Here is a 7897-nt window from a genome sequence, read left to right on the forward strand (position 1 = left end):
AGAGCCAGTTGGAAATCCCTCTAGCTAAGGCAAGCCAAACGGATGTCTTTCTAGTCCTAACTTAGCCCAATGGCTATATTTTTAATGGCTAACAATTGAGACGAATGTCCTTCTGGATTAAAATTTCATAGAAATTTCTATCCATTGTGAGGTTGGGCAAAACAATTGAATGTCAACTTTATAATCTCAACCACCGCATTTGAGGGGGTATACATTGCCTATTGAGCATTTACTATCTCACCACTCTCAAAGCTCTCAAATTGGTGAACACGCATTGATCACTTGCTTTCCAACCTCACTCAACTTTGAAGGACATTCCAAAATTGTCAAGCAGACTCATTGGAGTAAAGCTTGGAGTTATTGAAGGCCATTGTGACTTCATTAATGGTGCATCTCTTCCATTGAGCATTTATATCATTGCATCACATTCACAAAAAATGTAAAGTGTCACACCTTTGATTAGGTATTATCTTCAAACTCTTCAAATTGTATTGATTGTTCAATTCTAGTCTAGGTTGATTAGAATTGGTAGAGGGTGATCTTGCCCTACTTAGAACAAATATTGTAAAGGGTGCTCTTGCCCTACTTAGAACGACGATTGTAAACATAGATTGTAAAGGATTTGATCTTTACCTATTGTATTGAAAAAGAATCACTAGTGGAATACTCTCTTGAGGTCAAGAGACGAGTGGACGTAGACTTACAAAGTCAAACCACTATAAAATACTTGCCTTGTGGATTGATTGCATTACTTGATTATCATTGAAATCTAAAATTTACTTTGTATTTTTAATTAAACTAAAAAATTAAGCAAGTCCACTAGTTGCAACCTATTCACCCCCTCTAGGTTGCTTTAACAATTAGTTCCAGAGCATGAGCTCAAATTGAGATTGAAATCAATCTCTAAAAGAATAAAAGATCATGGCATCATCATCCAACTATTACTTCTCAAGACCCAAAAGATATAACACCTCTAGGCCTCCATATTTTGATGGAGAAGGATTTGCATATTGGAAAACTAGGTTTGAAGATTTTGTTTGGGTCATTGAAATTGATGTTTGAGATATAATTACATGTAGACCCAATGAGATTACTAAGTTTAATAAAGAAAGTAATAAAATATCCAAACCCAAGACTGAATGGGATGGAACCGACAAGGTCAAAGCCCAAGCAAACCATAAAGCCAAAATATTTCTATAATGTGCCTTAAGTGAAAATGTATACAATAGATGTGGCACTTGCAAGAATGCCAAGGAAATTATGACAAATTGGTTGTCACCTATGAAGGGACCAACCAAATAAAAAAATGAATTTGAATTTCACATGCTTCAATATGAAAACTTAAAGATGTTAGATGACAAGAATATAACTTCTTTATTTATTAGATTCACTAACATTGTTATAAATTGCATAGTCTTGGTAAGGATTTTGCAAATGAGGATGTGACAAGAAGAATCCTAAGAGCTCTTCCACCTTCATGGAGACCTAAAAAGACCGCTATACAATAAATGAGAAATTTTAGAAAATATCACACTTGATGAGCTAATAGGATCCCTACTTGCACATGAGGCAGAGCTTAAAGAAGACATAAGATATGAAGAAAGTCAATTGCTCTTAAAAGCTCCATCAAGAAGAATGATGAAAGTGAAGGAGAAGAAAGCGACTCTAATAGTGATATAACACTTATCATAAGAAAGTTCAAGAAATTTCTCAAAGGAAGAAAAGGAAGATACCAACTCAAGGGACAAGGGTTCAAAGAATCAAAAGGTAAAAATCTCTCAAAAGGAAGAACCCCACCCACTAACATTCAAGATGTCATTTGCTTTGAGTGTAGGAAACCGGTTCACTTCAAAACCGATGTCCAAACTAATGAAAGAAGAAAGCCTACAAAGCTGATGTTACATACACTACAAGCGATGATGAGGAAGAAAACGGGGAATTTGATGAAGAGAAGATTAACTTAGCCTTGATGGCTAAATCGGATGAGATCAAGACCTTGAGGTAAACTATATATACAATAGTTTTGATTCCATTAATGATAAAAATGAAATAAATTACATTGATGAAGAAGATCTAATTAGTTGCTTTCAAACCTTGTTTAATTTAATAAGAAACTTAAATAATAATAATAATAATAATAATTTTAAAGGTGAACTATCCTCTCTTAATGACAACATAAATGATTTACGGGAATACATTAAGAAAATAGAAAAGAAAAATATTGATCTAAACAATGCCCTTATGACATTCACAAATAGGCAAAAGAACCTATATAATTTTCTAGGAATCCCCTAAAAGAGTGTTTAAGATAAAGAAGGACTTGGTTCAATGGTGAAACCACCAGTCTTAGAAAGGAGAAGAAAGTTAGATTTGAAAAATGATCATCTAACAAGAATCCTTCACCAAAATCCACAAATGTTCAAAGACTCATTCAAAGGGGGAACAAGACTCAACCTCAAGTCAATAAAGGGAAGATTGGAAGAGGAAATTACCATTACCAAAGGAAAGGGCAAAATGAAAATCAAAAGAATGGCCCAAAGAATAACCAAGGAAAAAAAGGACCAAATTACTCTAACCAAGGTTATTCAAGAAGTAATGGAGGATACCAAAACCATTATGACCATTCGTGGCAAAACCCCCAAAACTGCCATAATGTCCAAGCCAACAACATCACCAATTTTGGCCAAACCAAAACCAAATGATGTTTGATTATAATTGGACATATCCCTACTCCCCTTTTGAGCATATGCCTCAACCTCCATTTATGCCATATATACCAAACCATCAAAGACCTAGAAGAAGTCAAAACTTCTATAAAAACAAAAATCTGAGGAGTGGGCAAAGAAGTCAAAACTTCAGAGGGCAAAGGAAACAAAAATCTCAAGTCCAAGAACCTTTTGACATTTGTGACCCAAGATTTTAAAGACCCAAGGGAGATCAACATGGAACTAATAAGATCTAATCAAGTTGGACCAATGTAGACGTGGGGACCAATGCATATCTTTTCCTTCTTATATAGGCTTGCTTCAAGAACACCCAAAGAAATGAATGGTACATTGATAGTGGTTGTTCCAAGCATATGATATCAAATCCAAAGCTTTTCACAAAGCTTAGATCATATGATGGAGGATGCGTCACTTATGGAGATAATAGCAAAGGAAAGATAGTAGGCATTGGTCAAGTTAACATTTGAGGTACTTCTATCTCAACTGTATATTTAGTTGATAAACTATCATATAACTTGCTTAGTGTAAGTCAATTGCATAGAATATGCTATAAAGATACATTTGATGTGTCTTGTTGCCATGTGAAAGACATGAACGAAAATCCAATTCTAAAGAGTATTAGGAGAGATAACATCTGTACTTGTGTTTTCAATGAATCATCTCCTAATATGATTTGTCTTATGTCACATGAAGAAACACTTATTTGGCATAGAAAACTAGGTCACATTAATATGAAGTTAATTGAAACCATTGCATCAAAGAACCTAGTTAGGAATCTTCCCAAAATAAAGTTTGATAAAACTATTTTTGTGATGTATGCTGAAAAGGAAAACAAACCAAAGTATCTCAAGAGTCCAAGAACATAGTATCAACCAGTAGACCACTAGAACTTCTTCACATGAACTTATTTGGACTATTCCCATAGCTAGCCTTGGTGGTAAACACTATATATTTGTCATTGTAGATGACTACCTAAGATATATATGGATCTATTTCTAAATACAGAGATTATGCTTTTGAGGAATTCACCATTCTTATTAGAAAAATTCAAAACAAGAAATGATGCCTCATAACCACTATTCAAAGTGACCATGGGAGGGAATTTGACAATCACAATTACTTTGGGGAGTTTTGTGATAAAGAAGGTATAACTCATAACTTTTTCGCCTTTAGGACCCAATCAAATGGAGTGGTAGAAAGAAAAAATAGATCACTCCAAGAAATGGCTAGAACCATACTGAATGAATTCTCATTGCCAAAATATCTTTGGGCGGAGGCCACAAGCACCTTTTGTTATGTTTTGAATCATGTATTAATTAGCCAAGTGAAATAGAGATAATCTGAACTTCATTTATTGATTAGAAAAGTTTTACAAGATAAAGCTAAATAAGTACATCTGGAGTCGGCATAAATCAAAATCCTAAAACTATTTATCTAGGTGATCGCCTCTGAGATCCAACACTTTGTTGATCGCTCCACTCAAGACAGTCTACCATCCATCGCGGTCAGGTGAGTCATTATCATCTCTTAATGGGCCTTTATCCTCCCTAGTAAAGTGACAATCATGGACCACTAAGAAGTTGAAGGTGGCACCTCTGGAGTCTAATGCGAGGGACCCTCGACCTCCATCTGTTGAGGCAAAATCTGATGATCCTCCTATGCCTGATCATCCTCCTACTCACCAATATGAGACTGATCATGTGCCCGATCCTCATCCATCGTCAGATCCCTCATATCCTTGGAGACCCATCATAGAGAACAATCGAGTCCCGATATGACCCCTTCTATGTTATGATGAAGCACTGTAGTATCCTCCAAGCTAACCTCAAAGTATTGAAAGAGACGGGTAAGAAGCCGGCCAAAAGCAAGATTTTTGACCCTAATATACTCAAGTCTATCGATCATGCCTTGCTGAATAATGTAGGCCAAGTCAACGGGAAGACTCAAGTACACCGAGTAAATAACGAGTGCCTCCATCATGGTATCCCTACTGTGATGTCCTCCCTTTAGTACAATGTTCCTGCCGATGGTGCACACGATGACCCTAGCAGAAGGAAGCATCTAAGTACCACATTGGGGATTGACACAACTCTCATCATCCCAAAGCAAGGAGCAGATCTAACTAAGCTCATAGGGAAGTAGTAAATCACTACCCTCCGTACCAACTAGAATCCACCAACACTAACTCGGAATGTGCGGTACCCTATAGAGTGCGGACCAAAAACCTAGTATAGAGGTCGACCTCTGTCTTTCGAACCCATGTGGAGATCACTAATCTAATACCTCCTCAGCCATCGTCCTCAGTTTGGTAAGTTAGATTATTGTAGAAGTAACTGACGAGATCTTGGTATATGGACAACTCCTCAGTAAGAAGATGGTCCCACTCTAAAGCATGGAATCTCTCCTGAATGAAAAATGCCCTCAACTCATCCATCATGACCAGTTGGTCATACTCGATGGGAGCACTCTCGAAGTAGGTGTGGAAATGGAAGTCCACATCATGTGTGTCAAATAAGTCCGGACGCTCTATGTCATGGTCTGAAGCCGGTGCATAGCCTTGACCTCTCCTAGCACGAAGATGCCCTCATCGTTCTGCCATCATCTAAATCTAGAGATGACAAGGCAAGATAAGCATTGCATTAGTAAAGAAATTCCGCAAGCTTAATTTCAACTAAAAGGAGTAGAATGGTGAATTTTTGGAAAAAATGTGATTTTGGTGAAAAGTATGACTTAGAAGGTTGGACTATGCTTTGTAGTTGGATTAGTGAGTTTAGAATGATTACAAGTGAAAAACTCACCAAATCCAGGCTTTAGTAAAAAAATTCAGCAAGAGGCTATTTTTGCAAAGGAGCCTAGTTTGGGAGCATGATTTGAAGTTTTGATCATATGGAAAGTCCGAGAGCACGATTTGAAGTAAATCAGGTGTCAGTATTGTTGTTTCAATCAAAATTTTATTTGCATTTGTGGCTTGGAAGAAAATCACCATTTAGGCAACCAGTTGAGATGAATAGTGAAATTTCATCAAAAAAATGCAAGAACTTGCTGTTGAAGCATGGCATTGGGTGCAAAATGGTTGTAATGCAAAGAAAAGTACTCCTAGACATGTTTCTAACCTAAACCATTACTTTTCTTAAGGTTCGTAGAAAAAACACAAGAGGAGTTGAGCCATATGAGAGGTAAACCATAACATACCTTGGCTTGATGATCAAAATGGAAGTTGTTGATGTTGTGGAAGCCCAAAGGAGACCCAAAATCACTTTGTTTGCAAAGAGGAACTCTTCTTCAGAGCCAAAATGAAGTTTGGTGTAAATTGGAAATGAACCAAATGAAGCATTGTGGGCCCTTTTAAAGACAAAAATTCTAGCAGGGGCAGCTTGGTCGCTTGCCATGGTCGCCCCAAGCGATCAACCCAGGCGACCAACGTTGGCAGTTTTGCTAATTTTGGTTTTTTTGGGAAATATATTGGATGTGCATATGTTTGATTTTTTGATGACTTATATTGATGAGTTAAGTGTTATATGCATGGTTTAAGTTTGGGATTGAGTTTCTAATAAAAAAATTTGAGTGGTTGCCTTGATATTGAAATTTTAATATGGTAAACCTAAGTGTTGCTGCAAAAATCTGTTTGGCAACGCAAGCGAACAACCTGCAAAAAAAGTGCTCGACTAGGTTGGTCGAAGAATGTTTCCGATGAACAAGTTAGTGGAAGCACACAACTTTAGGAGAAGAAAATAACTTATAAAGCTCTCAATGCAAGAGAGAGTAACCTAAGATTGCATAACTACTAATAAAGAAGGTGTGGGTATTTATAGATCTTAAGAGAGGTTATGTTAACTATAGAACAACCTGCAAAAAAACTATTACTTGGATTGTTGTTGTAGAGGCCGATCTGGACTCTAAGAGCAAGAACTACTTGACTTGATCGGAATTCTTATCCCCATCTTTAAGTTGGTTGGATACAATTCAAATTGTACTCATTGCTTAGTGCCTGCGTTTCATATGTTTATTCGTGGTTTGACCAAGGTTTGATCGGTCTAGTTCTTCTTTGTCCGACCCAGGTTGGTTAATTATAAATCATCCATAACACTAATAAACAAAAACCCTGGGAATGCACAGACTAGACAGTATGGTCTAAGTGGTGAAACACTTGGTTATAAAAGTATCCCCTTGGGGAGCTCTAGTTATGTTTGTAAAGAAGAAGGATGGTAGCATGCTTCTATGCATCGATTACTGGGAGATAAATAAGTTTACCATCAATAATAAGTACCTGCTGCCTAGAACAGATGATCTTTTTGATCAGTTGAAGGAAGCAAAAATATTATAGAAGATAGATTTGAGATCTGGATATCATCAACTTAGAGCGAAGTCAAGTATATTTGCAAGACAGCATTTAGGACTCGATATGGACACTACGAGTTCAAGGTAATGCCTTTCCATTTAACAAACACTCCTGCGATACTTATGGATTTGATGAACGAAGTACTTAACGATGTTTTGGATAAGTTTATTGTAAAATCCAGCCCAAACCTAGCCAGGACACCCTATTTGTTTTGGGATAAAGAAAGACTCGTTTGATGTTAGACCTTAAAGTTGGACCTTGATTTCAGTATTATTATCTTTGAAAGCCTTAGTAAGTCATGCCAGACCTTTCCCTGAGGGTAGATCTGTAATATCCAGCCTTATCCTAACCTTGACCCGGCCCAAAATCTGTTATGTTTGTGGGTCTGAAGACCCGAAGTGGGGGAAAAAGAGACTTGTGGACCCTTTTGGTTGATGATTTGGTGTCGGAGCCCAAGCCCTTGGACATTTACGATGATGCCCCTCACTTGAGAGCATTGTCAGTGTTAGTCTTGAATCTGCGCACCGAAGAGGGGTGAATTAGTTGAAATACCTAATGAAATCTTGTGTTCAATACTATTATATTTCCCAAAACTATACTTCTTGATGGACTTGTAGGAGAAAACCCCACTCAATTTGACCCCATATAGCCCCCCAAATCCCTGTCCGAAGTTGCTGAACTATATCTGTCAAATCCTGCTTGCGCATTGAAGAAGGTGAGCTTAGTTGGTGGATCTAATGAACTCCAATTCTTGATCTGAAGGTATTTATGGAAACTAGACTTATTTATTGACTTGTAGGAGAAAGCCTCACTCAATTTGACCTTTTATAGC

The sequence above is a fragment of the Hakea prostrata genome, chromosome 9 (assembly GCF_041222555.1).
Source record: "Hakea prostrata isolate BN-2017 chromosome 9, UWA_Hpros_2, whole genome shotgun sequence".
In the NCBI taxonomy this organism is placed as follows: Eukaryota; Viridiplantae; Streptophyta; class Magnoliopsida; order Proteales; family Proteaceae; genus Hakea; species Hakea prostrata.